The following is a 17,070-nucleotide window of genomic DNA, read 5'->3' as shown; positions in this document are numbered from 1 at the left end:
CTCATTTTTGCCACCTCTGCCTCAATACTCACAAAAGCCCCATTGACATCACTCTGAGTTCTTCCGATTATGTCAATGTCATCAGCATATGCTAGTAGTTGGACAGACTTTTGAAAGATAGTGCTTCTAGTGTTGACGTGTGAGCTCTGCCTTATTCTTTCAAACACGATGTTGAAGACACCACATGACAGCGCATTACCTTGCCAAAAACCTTTTTTGTAATCGAAAGGTTCTGTTAAGTTGTTTCCAACCTTTATGGAGCAGCGTGAATTCTCCATGGTCATCCTGCACAAACGGACGAGTTTGGCAGGGATGCCAAAACTAGACATGGCTCTATACAGCTCGTACCTGTAGATGCTGTCATATGCGGCCTTCAAATCGATGAAGAGATGATGGGTGTCGATTTGGTGTTCTTGGGTTTTTTCCAGGATCTGCCGTAAAGTGAATATTTGATCGATTGTGGACTTCCTTGGTCTAAAACCACACTGATAAGGACCTATCAGGTTATTGACGATGGGCTTTAGACGTTCACATATTATAGGTGATGTTAAATAGACTGATTCCTCTATAGTTGGTGCAGTTTAGAGGGTCTCTTTTTTCAGGATCGGACAAACAATACTGAGGTTCCATTAATCGGGCATGCTTTCTTCCGAAAATTTGTTACAGATAAGTTGGTGCATGCTCCTAACCAAGTTATCTCCAGCTGCTTTAAAAAGCTTGGCATTCAAGCCATCGTCTCCAGCGGCTTTATCAGACTTCAGCTTAGATATGGCAATCTTTACTTCGTCTAAGTCGGGAGGACAGGATTGTTGGCTTTCGTCGTCTATGTTGAATGAATCATCCTGCCTGACAGCGGAATTCAATTCGTCGTCGCCGTTATACAGTCTGCAGAAGTGGTCCTTCCATATCCACACCATTGACTGTGGTTACACTATGATATTTCCACTTTCGTCTTTGCAGCCTTCGGTTCTAGGTTTATGTAGCTGTGAATTTCGTTTCACCTGTTCATAAAACTTTCAAACTTCATTCCTGCTTTTAAACTACTCAACAATTTCGACCGCACGCTTCTCATACCCTTTTTTTTTTCTTCTGAGAAGTCGGTGTTCCTCTCGCATCTTCTGCTTATACAGCTTATGAGCAGCTCTCATCCTTTTAGCGTGCCTGTTGTTTGGCTGCATTTGCTAGCCGACATTCCTCATCAAACCAGGGGTTCCTTGTTGGTGGCTGTTTGAAACCCAGCACATCAGAGGCGGCTTCTCTGATTGCATCTTGGCAATGTTGCCACTGGTTTTCGATACATTGTGTTGGCGGCAGGAACTTCGAGAGAGGTTACTTGTAACTCGGTCGAAAAAGGATTTGGCGATCAACAACTTTCCACTGGGGTTGGAACCCAATCTCCAGTTGAATTACCAAGCAACAAATCCAACATTCGGATCAAGAATAGTACGCAATTTTGGTTTTTTTTATAATTTTTTTTTTCTTAAAATGTTTTCGAATGCTGAAAACAATATTTTTTGGGAGTTAAAATTAGTTGGAAGCCATAATCTCAAATTTTTGAAAAGGTATTTGAGTCGAAAATCAAATTTTATCAAATATGGTTAAATTCCTTTTAGGTTTTTAAGAAGAAAACTTTTAGTTCGATTTTTCTCAAAAATTTACCAGATGCTCATTTTTTTTATTTAGAAAAAAAGCAATTAATTGGATTTTTCCCAACAATATACTTGTATGGTATCACGTTGCAATATATAATATAAAATTTAATTTAAGTCTCCAGCGTTATTGGTTCGAGATGTTTAGGGTTAACCAAAATGTTCACCTTTTTTTAAATTGCTATTTTAAAAAACCACCCGCTCAATTTTCTTGAGAGTCCTTCCTGCATCTTTTTGCATTATTATCTGTAGGACAAAAGTTATTTGAAGTCAATATATCCACTGGTTCTTAAGCTATGGAAGACGAAAGAAACGTAGCGAACTTGCGGAAGTACAGACATCTCTCTAATAATCTTTTATTCGTCTCTAGGGACCTTGAAACGTCGAGAAATGTCAACATTTTCAATTCGACAAATCGAAACGATTACAAAAAAATTCCTATGGGAAGTTGAAAAAGCTTACATTTTCCTACGTTTCAAAATCCTTATAATTTAAATCCATAGGTTTAAAACACATTTTTGCATGAAGGTCTATCAAAAAAAATCATTCAATTAGTTTTCCTATCATATCAATTTGAATGGACGTATTTGGGTTGAAGAACTTTAAAGCAATTGCTGGTACTTTTGGGTACAAAATTAACAATAACAGCGTGTTTAAGGCGAAATAAGTTTAAAGGCAATATAACCTAATAACCCAGGGAACCCATGAACATAATAATACAGCACACCTTATAATCAGAGGAATTTTGAAACCCTAAGAACACTAGAATTCACGCTTAGTTGCAGCTAAGTGAATATTTCAGTTTTAATACATCTCTTCCCAACATTGCCATAACGACATTTCGTGGGAATTTTGACATGTGGTGAAATTTTTTGGTGGTTTCGGTAATATTTTTGGCTAGAATTCCCAGACAAGTAAGATTTTTTAGAAAGAATTGTACAAAATATGTACATACATATGTATATACTTTTTTGTAGGCAATATTTTCCAAAATCTAAAACATAACAATTCTTTTTAAATGATTTCTTAAATCGTTATTAGTTTCTACGTAAAGCTAGCCACAGACGATGAACATGTTGGTGTGATTTGTTGGTGTTGGACTGAAAATCATTCGTGTATGGGCGTGTTGGCCAACAAATCGACGGTTTATGAAATATTTTGTAAACCGTGAAGTTGGGGCTAACATGTTGGCTGTGTATGGGCAAGTTTACAACACGTTTTGAAGTTTACCAACATGTTCGTCGTGTATGGCGTTGTGCGACAACAATTCGTTTTCGTCATTTGTGTTGTTATTTTCAATGAGTTAACATGTCGTCGCAATGCAAAATATTCATTGAAAACTTCATTGAAGCGATAAAATGTGAACCGGCAATATGGGATTCCAAAAGTGATTTGTTTCATCCACTTTCGTTTTCTTTGCTTTTTTTTTTCTTTTATGCACATATAAGTTATCGAACATGCTATTGCATCATCCGCACTTCTATCGCACATCTTGACTTCACGACAGTCACACAAAAATGAAGTTTATAAACATGTTGGCCCGTGTATGGCGAACCGCTGCCCAACAAATCACACCAACAAGTTCATCGTCTGTGGCTAGCTTAATTAAGCTTAATTTAAATCAAAAGAGTAAAGAAATTATACCTACGGCCAGAAATTTATAGGTTAAGGTAAACCCTAAATCGCCATTTCAAAACCTATGTACAATGTACATAATGTAATATATATACATGTATTAGAATCTCTCAACACCCACCGACACGACACGACAGACGAAGACGACACCGGATAGACACCAGCGCTGCCGTTTCAAATTTTCGCTGGGGAGTATATCAAAGGTTTTAAGGGGAGTATTTCACGTTGGTAGGGAGTACGCACAAAAACCACTGAATTTTTTTTGACAGTACCACTTTATTAAAACATTTATATTTGTACTCGAATTCCAGTTACATAAAACAAAACAATTAAAACGTAAAAAAAAATATTTCTTATATGCTGCCAACGGTCAGGATAGAAAAAAAATGAATACATTCAGAGCATTAGGGGTTTGTCATATTAGATAAATTTTATCTTCAGAATAATTAATATCAAATAATGAATATTTAAAATATGATAGAATGAACTTTAAAATGAAACATAAATACTAAACAAAATAGACTTTAAAATATTTTCGAGGGGAGTACATTTAAAGAGAGGGGAGTACGGGAGTACGGTGAAGGCCAAGGGAGTACGAATACTCCCTTAGTACTCATTCCGGCAGCGCTGATAGACACCCATAAAATCCTCCCATCGGCCATTTTGTTTTCTCTCATTGAGAGAACGTTAGCATAAATATTTCTCTCTCAACAAAAAGAACATCTATGATTCTATGAGCATGCATGAACATGAACGAACAGGATCATTCAAGTTTTAAGTCAAATGCATTCTGCGCTGAGCTTTCGCTTTGTCCTTTGTTTGTTATTTAACTTCTGAATAAAAATAAATAAAATAAGGGGATGCGAATGGGAGTAAAAGTAAACCAAACAAAAAACATTATGGGGAAATGGATAAGACATAAGAGCGCAGTCGCAGTCGCATCGCAGTCGTTGTAGTGTCTTTGTGAAGTGCGCGTCCGCGTAGTTCATCGTCCGTTAGATCGAAGCTTGGGAATAATATATGTAGATCGTGCGTCGCGTCGGTTTGTATTTATTGTTTCTTTTTGTCACTACTATTTATTTAATCTGAAACAAATATAAAATTTACTATTAAAATTAATTGCGGTGAAGTGTAACAGAATATTAATTTAATATAAAAGACATAAATGTGTTTCATTTCGAACTTATCGATTTCTTAGAATGAAAAATGTGCATAGATAACAGAAATTGTAAGTAGGCCATTTGCAGGTTGGCCGAAGGATTCCACCAATAATATTTTTTCTCGGTAAGTGATTTAAATATAATATTATAAATTAAAAAAGAGGCTTGGATGCGACCCACACTGATAACTTCCAATCCCGTCTGTCGATTTGTCTTGCTTAAAAGTTTGTATATATGTACTCGTATCAATTTTTACCAATTTTACGTACTATTTTTTGTAGATTTTATTTATTATGAAAAAACGGACTGTTGGATTTTTATATAAAAATTACTGAATATCGAAAACAATATTTTCTGTGAAATAAAATAAGTTTCAACCCAATATTTTTAAGTTTTGAAAAGCTATTTGAGTCGAAAGTAAATTTGTACGAAGTTTTAGTATTGTTTATTTTTAGAGTTTTATTTTTTGTAAAAAAAACTGTCAATTCGATTTTTTAAAAATTTTACCAAATGTTGAAAACAATATTTCTTATGAGATAAAAATACTTTGAAGCTTATATTATATTTAAAATTTTTGAAAAGATATTTGAGTCGAAAATCAATTTTTACCAACTTTTATAAATTTTTTTTTAGGTTTTTATTTTTTGTAGAAAAACTGTCAATTCGATTTTTCTCAACATTTTTCAAAATGTTGAAAACAATATTTCTTATAAGATAAAATAAGCTTGAAGCCTAAATTTCAAGTTATTAAAAAGATATTTGAATCGATATTCAATTTTTACGAACTTTAAGTAATGTTTTTTTTTTAGATTTTTATTTTTTATAAAAAAACTGTCAATTAGATTTTTCTCAAAATTTTATCAGATGTCAAAAACATTATTCTTTGTTGCACAAAATTGTTTTAGAGATGAAATCATATTTCAGTCATAAAATTTTGGAGGTGACAAATTTTTTTTTTCAGTTTTATTGATTTAAAAAAAACCGTTATATTGATTTTTTTTCAAAAAATATACCTGTTTGGTATCATGTTACAATATATTCTATAAAATTTAATTCAAGTCTAGCGTTTTTGGTTCGTAAGATATTTAGGGTTAACCAAAATTTTCACCTCTTTTTCAAACCACCCACGCAAATTTCTTGTGAGCCCTTTCTGCATTTTTCTGCCATATTATCTGTATAACAAAATTTATTTGAAGTCGATATCTCTTCTGGTTCTTGAGCTATGGACGACGAAAAAAACGTAGCGAAAGTACGGACGTACAAACGTACGTACACACGCACGCACAGACACCTTTCTAAAAATCTTGTAATCCGACTCTAGGGACCTTAAAACGTCGAGAAATGTCAAAATTTTCAATCGGACCCATTACAATAACTTCCCATAGGAAGTTATTGTAATGGGTTAATGAGCAAAAAAATAAGTTTTGTTTGGCTGTGGTTAGAATTCTAAGTGGGCTAAGGATCTGTTTTCAAAACTCTGCTCAAAAATGTTTTCCTCTCAAAATATTTAGGTCGAAAAGCAATGTGCTATCTACTTTATTTGTATTAACTTCTCATAGGAAGTTATGGTAATGGGTCTGTCGGATTTGTCGAATTAAAAAATTTTGACATTTCTCGACGTTTTAATGTTCCTAGAGTCAAATAAAAGATTTTGTAGAGAGATGTCTGCGAGTGCGTGTGTACGTACATACATACGTCTGTACATCCGTAAGTTCGCTACCAGTAGGGATATCGACTTTAAATACAATTTATTATACAGATTATAATGCAGAAAGATGTATAAAGGGGTCTCGAAAAATAGAGTAGCAATTTAAAAAACATGTGAATATTTTTTTTAACAAAAAATACCTCACGAACCATTAACACTAGTGATTTGAATTAAATTTAAATGCAATGTATTGTGACGTGATCCAAAAAAAAATATATTTTTGGAACAAAATTAAATTACCGTCTTTTTTATAAATACAAAAAAAACTGAAAAAAATGAATTGTCACCTCGAATATTTTGCGAACAAAAAATGATTTCATTTAGAAAATAATCCTTTGCAACGACAAAAAACGTTTTTGACATCTGGTAAAATTTTGAAGAAAATCTAATTGACCTTTTATTATAAAAACATAAAAACCTAAAACAGCATTACTAAAATTTGTTAAAAATTAATTTTCGACTCAAATATATTTTCAAAAATTTGAGATTATGACTTCAAAATAATTTTTAATTTTAATTTAATTTATAACAGGCTTTATTTTAAACATTCGGTACAATGTTAAGAAAAATCGAATAGACAGTTTTCTTAACAAAAAAAAAAGAAACAAAAAAAAATTACTAAAACTTAGTAGAAAATATTGGTTTCAAACTAATTTTATCCAACAGATAACAGCATTTTTTTGTATAGGAAAAGTAAAAAAGTATTAGGAAAAATTGAAGTTCGGTTCTCAATATCTCATGAACAACACAAGATATTGACTTCAAATTGATTTCATTCATTCTTTGGTAAAAGTTGGATTTGACTAAAAAATTGATTTTAAAATCAAATTATTTCATCATACGCAAAATATTGTTTGTAATTTTAATTTTTTTTGGAATAGTTAAACTGACAACTTTTTTTTAAAAAATCGAAAACCTACAAACTCTTAAGCAAAACAAATTGACAGACGGGATGGGAAATTATCAGTATGTGTCGCATCCCAGCCTTTTTTTGTGAAGGTTTTGATTTTGTTGTATACCTACAAAACTGCAATTGGATTTGTTCTTCAAAACTATAGGTAATCAAAACGTCCTTTTTCGTATTATAAAATTATTTTGTAGAAAAAATCACATTTTGTTAGAGGTGCGAGACATTATAAAATCTGCTATTAGAAATGTTTGTAAGTTCCTACCAATTTAATTTAATTTTGAACCTCTAGGCCTTTGAAGCCGTAATTTTCTAACATTCTTACATAACTTAAAATAAACCAATACAAGCTTTGATGACACATTGTTTTCATTGAAGAAATCGCAGACATTTTTAGTCACTGTTTTCAAAACCTAAGTAAGTTCTTTTGTGTCGACTTGAATAACCTAGGTGGAAAAATTCGAGCTTTTGGGACAAGTTAGTGAGTTTAAGATTTGAAATCATATGCCTCAGAGTATTGTTTGTCGATTTTTGGCATAAACCTTTCCACCAAAGATCGTTAAGAAAGTTGCGTTAAAATCATTGAAAGGTATCGTAATTATCCGGATTTTCATCAAATGTTAGTTATAAAATCCATTTGCACCTGTAAAGCTTCGTAAATAATCAAAACATCACATTTTGAGTTCGTAAAATCTAACAATAAACGTTAAAACAGCTCTTATTTCCTTCTCAACAAATCACTGTGACTGTATCTTTAGTGTTGCTGATTCCAAAACAAATTAATCATGATTTTTTTGAGGACCTCATATTTTAAATGATAGATAAGATTGCTTATTCTTCATTGGGCCCTTAATAATGAATATTAGAATATAATTTAGCATTTATGAGATTTCATTTCATTTTATTAAGTTTTAAAACAACATTTAGTGATATTTTAGAAAAAAAAATTACATATTATTATATCCACATATGTCATTACTATTGGTTATAAACTTTTGTCGATTAATGGTTTTGCGACTTTGAAATCAAAACAACTTTGATTCTAAGTAAGGTCATTGGAATGAATAAGTCCAATTATTGCATCCTCTTGAAGTCTGTTCCTTATTTTTGTTTAGAGTAATGTTACTTTTGAAAAGATTCTTTCAGTGTTGGCATACCTCAAAAACAAAAACAACTGAGAAGGACAAACAACGGCATTGAAAACCTTGAACAATTTGTTTGTCAATCAAAAAATTTTCCTAAAAAATCTCTATTTTACCCCGTAATGCATATCCCCACACGAAAGTCGATTTCTTGAGTTTATAAAATCTATATCTATCTATCTAAATAAAAAAATTGGGTGGCGCAACAGTCCGTTGGGAACCAGGGCCTAGTCACTTACAACTCTTAACCATTCCTGTGTGCGAGTACTGTTGTCAGGAATGGAAGGGGCCTACAATGTTAGGCCGAATCCGAACGGCTAATTTTAGAAAGGACTTTTTCATGACAAGAATTACATTTCGAGGCAGTATCCGCGAAAATTATTTTTTTTTTAAAATTAAGGTGACACAGGCAAGTATTGAACCCAATACCCCTTTCATGACAGTCCAATGCACTAACCATCATGCCACGGGTACAGACTACTACTATATAAAAATTAATTGCTGTTCGTTAGTAGAGAACGGCTGAACGGATTTATCTTATCTTAGTCTTGAGTATTCGTGGAGGTCTAGGGAAGGTTTAAAAGGCGATAAAAAATCAAATAATTTCTGGCAAAACCCTAAAAACGGCCCTTTTCTTTTTCCCATACAAAGGTTTTCTACAGTAAATTTGAACTAACGTCAAAGAGTGAATTTGCAATTTATTACCGGTGCATAAAGTTCAAATTCAATCATATCTATATGTATCTATTTATATCTATCTTCCCGTGCTCTTTGGAGGATCTAATGTTTCTTTGATGCTCCCGGAGGAACCGGAAAAATGTTCTTAATTTCATTGTTTTTGGCGAGGATCAGATCGCGAAATGATGTTGCTCTACCATGGGCTTCATCTGAAATAGCTGCGACTCTGCTAGAAGGCAGACGAACTGCGCATTCTGCCTTGAAATTACCATTAAACATGGAAATTACCGAAACACCAATTTGCAACATTGCCAAAAATAGCGCAATGGCCAAGATGCTACAGGTATGCAAATTAATTGTTTGAAATGAATGCACAATGGCCCAAAAGAGGTCACTGGAAGTGCTGGACAGAACATTGAAAGATCTTCGTGACAATCAAAATATTTTTGTTGGGTCATGACAATGGACAAATCGATCAGATTCATTACATTACCCACAGATCTCTGTCACATCACAGATTCAAAAGAGGAGCTTATTCAGCGTGTTTTTCCAGATATAGCGCAAAAGTTCAATAACCATAATTGGCTGGGTGAACGAGCAATATTGGCAGCGAAAAATAAAGATGTCGAGAATTCAGAATTTTCTTCCAGGACAGTTGGTTTCCTTCAAATCAGTCGGCACCGTTATGACGTAGTCAACTATCCCACGGAGGTTTTAAATTCACTGAAATTGCCTGGATTACCACCTCACAATAAATTTGCAGTTAAAAGTAGGATAAGTTGACATCATGCTGCGTTACATTAATCATCCTCGATTATGCAATGGAAAAAGACTCTTAAAAAGCTGATGAATAAGGTCATTGAGGAAAATAGAAAGGAGAGGATGTCTTGATCCCGCTAATACCGATGATTCCAACGCATTTACCATTTGATTTTAAACGCTTACAATTTTCAGTAAGATGACAATTTCTTTGCGATGTCAATAAATAAATCGCAAGGACAGTCTTTAGAAATTTGTGGAATCAACTTGGAGATTTCCTGTTTCGCGCATGGACAATAATACGTCGCGTGTTCGTGCGTCGGAAAACCGTCTTCTTTGTTTATTCACGCCCCACAAAACAAAACAAAAAAGAGTCTGGGATGCGACCCACACTGATAACTTCCCATCCCGTCTGTCGATTTGTCTTGCTTAAAAGTTTTTCTATATGTACTCGTATCAATTTTTACCAAATTTGCGTACTATTTTTTGTAGATTTTATTTTTTATGAAAAAACGGACTGTTGGATTTTTATATAAAAATTACTGAATATTGAAAACAATATTTTCTGTGAAATAAAATAAGTTTGAAGCCAATATTTTTACTTTTTGAAAAGCTATTTAGCCGAAAATAAATTTGTACCAAGTTTTAGTATTGTTTTTTTTTGTTTTATTTTTTGTAAAAAACCTGTCAATTCAATTATTTTCAAAATTTTTTCGAATGTTGAAAACAATATTTCTTATAAAATAAAATTAGTTTGAAGCCAATATTTCAAATTTTAAAAAGAATATTTGAGTCGAAAAACAATTTTTACCAACTTTTGTAAATTTTTTTCAATTCTATTTTTTTTTTAAATTTATTGAATGTATACAACAATATTTTTTGAAAGATCAAAGTAGTTTAAAGCCAATATCTACAATTATTTTTGAAAAGATATTTGAGTCGAAAATCATTTTTTAACCAACTTTTATACATTTTTTTCGGTTTTTAATTTTTTTGTAAAAAAACTATCAATTTGATTTTTTCAAAATTTTACTGAATGTGGACAACAATATTTTTTTAAAGATAAAAGTAAATTAAAGAAAATATCTTAAAGTTTTGAAAAGATATTTGAGTTTCGGAGATGATATAATACTTTAGTCGTTAAATTTAGGAGGTGACACATTTTTTTTTTTTAAGTTTTTTTGATTTAGAAAAAGAACCGTAAGATAGATTTTTTTCAAAAAATATACTTCTTTAAAATCACGTTACAGTTTATTATATAAAATTTAATTCAAGTCTGTAGCCTTTTTGGTTCGTAAGATATTTAGGGTTAACTAAAATTTTCACCTTTTTTTAAACTGCTATGGTAAAAAACCACCCACGCAATTTTCTTGAGGGCCCTTTCTGCATCTTTCTGCCTTATTATCTGTATAACAAAATTTATTTGAAATCGATATCTCTTCTGGTTCTTGAGCTATCGACGACGAAAACGTCGTGAACAGACATCCTTCTAAAAATCTTTTATTTCGACTCTAGGGACCTTGAAACGTCGAGAAATGTCAAAATTTTCAATTTGACAAATCAGACCCATTACAATAACTTCCTATGGGAAGTTAAAAATATAGTTTATTAGAAAGCTTTAAATTGATAAACAAACTGTATCATAACTGTGGGTGTTTGTTAATAAACCTTATAAATAGCCAGTATTTCAGGAAAACTTCGTTTTTTTAAGTAAGGAACATGATGTGCCGAAAATAATACTAGACTTTATGCTTTATTAAAAAATCCTTTTTTATTCAATACGGTTTGTTTGTTTTGTAATTAATTTATACCAAAGTTTAGGTCATTTATTTATCGATTGAGGCAGTACGAAGTCTGCCGGGTCAGCTAGTTTTTGATATTTGTACTGTTGATGTAACTTTTTTTTATATTAAAACTCAACAGTGACTTGCTGATTTAAATTTTGGGCTTTTCGGATTGCATGTATTTGTTAAGTTTAGTAAAAAGCGGTAGCAAAAAACTAAGAAACCATAAACACATAAAATTAACAGGGTCATTGAGCATAGTAAGAACAGTTTTACTTGGTATTAAGTTGTCACTTTTTGTTTCATTGTTAAAATATGCTTTTAAGCCATCCTATTGCACCAAAATACAATTAACTACTTCTAACCTCGAAAGCCACCGTATCTGTAAAATTTTATTTGGCTTCATCTTCAAAACAGCTTGAAAAGTTTTAAATGCTGGAATTCTCTTCGGACTGTTTTGAATATAATTTTAAACATCTCAACATAAGTTTTCGATACTTGAGAGTAAATTGGAACATGCAAATGAAGCGCAAAGTTGAAAGGAATGACAAATACACTTCGTTATAAATAAGTTTGGGACATCAGCTTGTAAATAAGTGTGAACTGATGAATTCACTCCCATCATAACTGCAGCTCCATCGGCACCAATACCTTTTTTGAAGGAACATTTGAAAAATCATGAGATTTTCAACAAATTCATGAGATCATGAGATGGTGGTGAAAAATCATGAGAATCATGATTAATCATGAGATTCGACAACATCTTCGGTGTATCTTAGGTAGAAATGGCGATCTCAAGGTAACCTAGCCTGAGATCCAATTAGCGCTGTAGTGTATCTTACTTATTAGAAAATGAGGCTAATGCCTCTTTTACTGTGATTGAATTTTTTTCTTCACAATTGAAGAAGAATCTTGTGATTTAACACTTTTAGAACTTTTTATTTTGGGCAAACTTGAGCCGTTTATTTTGAAAGTGGCATAAGTCACTTTTGTTTTAAGTCGAGATATTTAAGATATTTGTTATACCGTTAATTACCAATACTTCTCTTGAAGAAATCTCCATAGTTCTCAACTTATTGAGTGCAATTTTTTTAAAAATTAAAAGATACCGTTTAATTGTATTTAGTGTTGCCATTAACTCGATTTTTTTTTGAAAAAGTGCGACTTATGCCACTTTCAAAATAAACGGCTCACTTAAAAGACAACTTCAGCTGCGGCATAAATTTGGTTTCCTATTATCAATGGCTATGTTTTATTGATTGATTTATTTGGAAAAATACTCGCTATTAAAATTAAACGTCTTAAACCCCAGTGCGTTATCAACTTTTAAACAAGGCCTTCAATTTCTAAGTTACCTACTCCTAATTTAATTTTATAAATAATTAAATTGCCTTAACAGAGCCATCGGTCTTAACTCTTAACAAAACAATAGATTTTAATAATAACACATTATGCATAATATACGTTACGTATATGTAGATTGTAGGTACTTAACCTAACGCTTATTAAGTATACAAAATAAACCACTTCAAAATACAAATAATATTTTAATAGGTTGCCAACGGCTCAATATATGGATTTCCTGATGCAATGATGATGGTAAATCAAGCGTCATTTAGTTACGTAGGTTATATGTCGTCTTAATAACTCTTCTTCTTCTTCTTCTTCTTCTGCTTTATAAACAAAACATTATAAATTTAAATATCTCACATTTTCCATTTGAATATGCAATTTACGTTATAGTCATCCTTTCCCTTTAAAAATGCCCACAAGCTATGCATCAAAATTTATATAACTTTCTATTCAAGAGCTTTTAAATGCTGTAAATGTGACTTTACATGATGCATTGGCTAATAAATGTTTGGTCTTTAATTTAATATCATATTATTTGCAATTTTCATAAACATAACCTCATTCACCTATTACATTAACAATATACATACACATAGGTATTTGTCTTTGTATAATAAAAGGAGTAGGAAATTTTGTTATTCATAGAATTCCTAGAAATCAATTCCTGTCAATATACTCGTACTTAGATACCAATTCCCTGCCTTTGAGGTAGTACCCATATGAATTTCTATGTTTTTCACCTACAAAATTTGATATAGTTGTTGTTATTGTTGTCTCTATGTGACGAACGTTGTCATCGAGATATTTCTTGTAATATAGCCACAGACTAGGTGTATCAGAGTCCTGAGAATATTAATAAACTTGATATCTATCCGTCAGCCAGTAAGTCAGAAATGTCCTAAAAATAACCTTGATATCAAAAAATCTGCCATAGAATAAAATCATATTATCAAAACAACTCTTAATTGAAAATAACTCAGTCTATCCAAACGTAACGTGATGTGTAGGTTTCAACTCTTCACCTACATAAAGAAGAACTCTAAATAAAACACCCTTTAATAGCTTTAAAAATATGCTATAAAATAATATTTCATATTTTCACATTTGCATGTATAAAAAATTATACAATTTTATGCTTCGAATTTTTATTTCTTCTTCTCTTCGCTTAAAAGTTAAAAAAAAAAAAACTTTAATCAAAATATGTAATTATTTTTTATCTGTTCATCCTTGTTTTTGTTTCAATTAAAAAAGTGTTCATTATCTGTAAAAAGAGATCGTGCGCTCATAATTCATTCCACAACACATAACACAACCATTTTTCCATCCATCTTTTATTTATGTATATGTATGTACCTAGCTTCCTACCAATCTACCAATTTGTACGACCTTATGGTTCAGTTAAGTAAAAATTATTAGCTCCATGGCCGGACTGGACTCTCCAAACCGCCTCTTTTCATAGACCTTTTACCATAAATAGACATACATACCAACACACGCACACACACATCCATCACTTTAATTTAATTTTAAAGCGATAAAATATTTTCTTTACGTATTTTCATTGTTGTTACAACTCACGAAGTAATTCAGTAAAATTGAAAAAAAAAGTTGTTAAAAAAACAATAAATTGAAATGAATTTCTCTCTCTCCTGGTTTATGTGATATGCCAGGCCTACAGGACACATTTCCGTTGAGCCAGAGGATAGGATAGGATAGACAGACAGACAGATAGACGTACGACACATAAAACGACACGCATAAGACAAATGTACAAGATAATCACTTTCGTAATTTATGTAATTTTAATTGTTAAAACTGAATCGATTGCCTTTTAATTGATTGTCAGCGTGAATATGATTTCATATGTTGAAATAATTTTAACAAAAAATAAAACGACAAGAATTTGACAGTGATACAGTGGAACTAGATGAATTTTATAAAAGCTTGAAAACAACAAAAAAAAACTTGATGTTCAGGGAATTTATTAACATCCCATAGGCAGTGATTGTAATAGGTCCGATTTATGGAATTGAAAATGTTGACATTTCTCGACGTTTCAAGATCGCTAGAGTCTAAATAATGGATTTGTAGAGGGAAATTCGTACGTCCGTACGTTGAGGAAGTCATTTTCGTCGTCCACAACTCAAGAACTAGTAGAGATATCCAGTGGCAGACTAAGAGTCAGTGACACCCGGGGCGGTAAAGCAAGCTTAGACCCCTTGAAAAATTTAAGAAAAAACACGAACAAAGATTTTATTTAAAGGTGCTTACGAGCTTTTATTGTACTGAATGTTTCGATTATATTAATAAAATCTATATTTTTTGTGTGGTCCGTTTCGATTGAAAGTATAGCCAAATTAGTCAACCTATTTTGGCTCATCGTTGATCTTAGATAAGTCTTTATTAACTTCCCATAGGAAGTTATTTGTAATGGGTCCGATTTGTCAAATTGAAAATTTTGACATTTCTCGACGTTTCAAGGTCCCTAGAGTCGAAATAAAAGATTTGTATAAAGATGTCTGTGCGTGCGTGTGTACGTACGTTCGTACGTCCGTACGTTCGCGACGTTTTTTTCGTCTTCCATAGCTCAAGAACCAGAAGAGATATCGACTTTAAATAAATTTTGTTATACAGATAATAAGGCAGAAAGATGCAGAAAGGGCTCTCAAGAAAATTGCGTGGGTAGTTTTTTTACCATAGCAGTTTAAAAAAAAGGTGAAAATTTTAGTTAAACCTAAATATCTTACGAACCAAAAACGCTAGAGACTTGAATTAAATTTTATATAATAAACTGTAACGTGATCTCAAAGAAGCATATTTTTTGAAAAAAATCTATCTAACGGTTTTTTTTTCTAAATCAAAAAAACTGAAAAAAAAAAATTTGTCACCTCCAAAATTTTACGACTGAAATATGATTTCATTTCCAAAACAATTTTGAGCGACGGAAAATAATGTTTTTGAAATGTGATAAAATTTTGAGAAAAATCGAATGGACAGTTTTTTTTATAAAAAATAAAAATCTAAAAAAACATTACTCAAAATTCGTAAAAATTAAATATCGATTCAAATATCTTTTTAAAAACTTAATATTTAGGCTTCGAACATATTTTATCTTATAAGAAATATTGTTTTCAACATTCAGTAAAATTTTGAGAAAAATCGAATTGACAGTTTTTTTACAAAAAATAAAAATTAAAAAAAAATGAATAAAAGTTGGTAAAAAAATTGATTTTCGTCTCAAATATCTTTTCAAAACTTTGAGATATTGGCTTTAATTTACTTTTTTCTTTCAAAAAATATTGTTGTCAACATTCAGTAAAATTTTGAACAAAATCGAATTGACAGTTTTTTTTATAAAAAATTTAAAACCGAACAAAAATTAACAAAAAGTTGGTAAAAATTGAATATGGATTCAAATATGTTTTCAAAAACTTGAAAGTTAGACTTCAAACTTATTTTATCTTATAAGAAATGTTGTTTTAAGCATTCTGAAAGATGTTGAGAAAAAATCGAATTAACGGTTTTTTTTACAAAAAATAAAAACCTTTAAAAAAAAATTTATAAAAGTTGGTAAAAATTGATTTTCGACTCAAATATCTTTTCAAAAATTGTAGATATTGGCTTTTAACTACTTTTATCTGTCAAAAAATATTGTTGTTAACATTTAGTAAAATTTTGAAAAAAATCGAATTGATAGTTTTTGTACAAAAAATTAATTACCTAAAAAAAATGTAAATAAAGTTGGTAAAAATTTATTTTCGACTCAAATATCTTTTCAAAACTATAAAATATTGGCTTCAAACTAATTTATAGAAAATATTGTTTCAACATTCGATAGAATTTTGAAGAAAATCGAATTGACGGTTTTTGACAAAAAATAAAACTCTAAAAAAAACAATACTAAAACTTGGTAAAAATTTACTTTCGACTCAAATAGCTTTTCAAAAATTAAAAATATTGGCTTCAAACTTATTTTATTTTACAGAAAATATTGTTTTCGATATTAAATGATTTTTATATAAAAATCCAACAGTCCGCTTTTTCATAAAAAATAAAATCTATAAAAAATAGTACGCAAATTTGGTAAAATTGATACTAGTACATATAGACAAACTTTTAAGCAAGACAAATCTACAGACGGGATGGGAAGTTATCAGTGTGGGTCGCATCCCAGCCTCTTTTTAATTTTAATTTGGGAAAGCTTCGTTCACACGATGCCACTGAGACGCAAATTGTTAAATAAATTGTCATCGCCAATGACAGACTCGGTAAAGAGTCTGAAAAATCCCACTTAA

This window comes from Eupeodes corollae, chromosome 2 (genome assembly GCF_945859685.1).
Source record: "Eupeodes corollae chromosome 2, idEupCoro1.1, whole genome shotgun sequence".
NCBI classification, from domain to species: domain Eukaryota; kingdom Metazoa; phylum Arthropoda; class Insecta; order Diptera; family Syrphidae; genus Eupeodes; species Eupeodes corollae.
The sequence above is the reverse complement of the archived record's forward strand: the minus strand, read 5'-3'. Positions refer to the sequence as shown.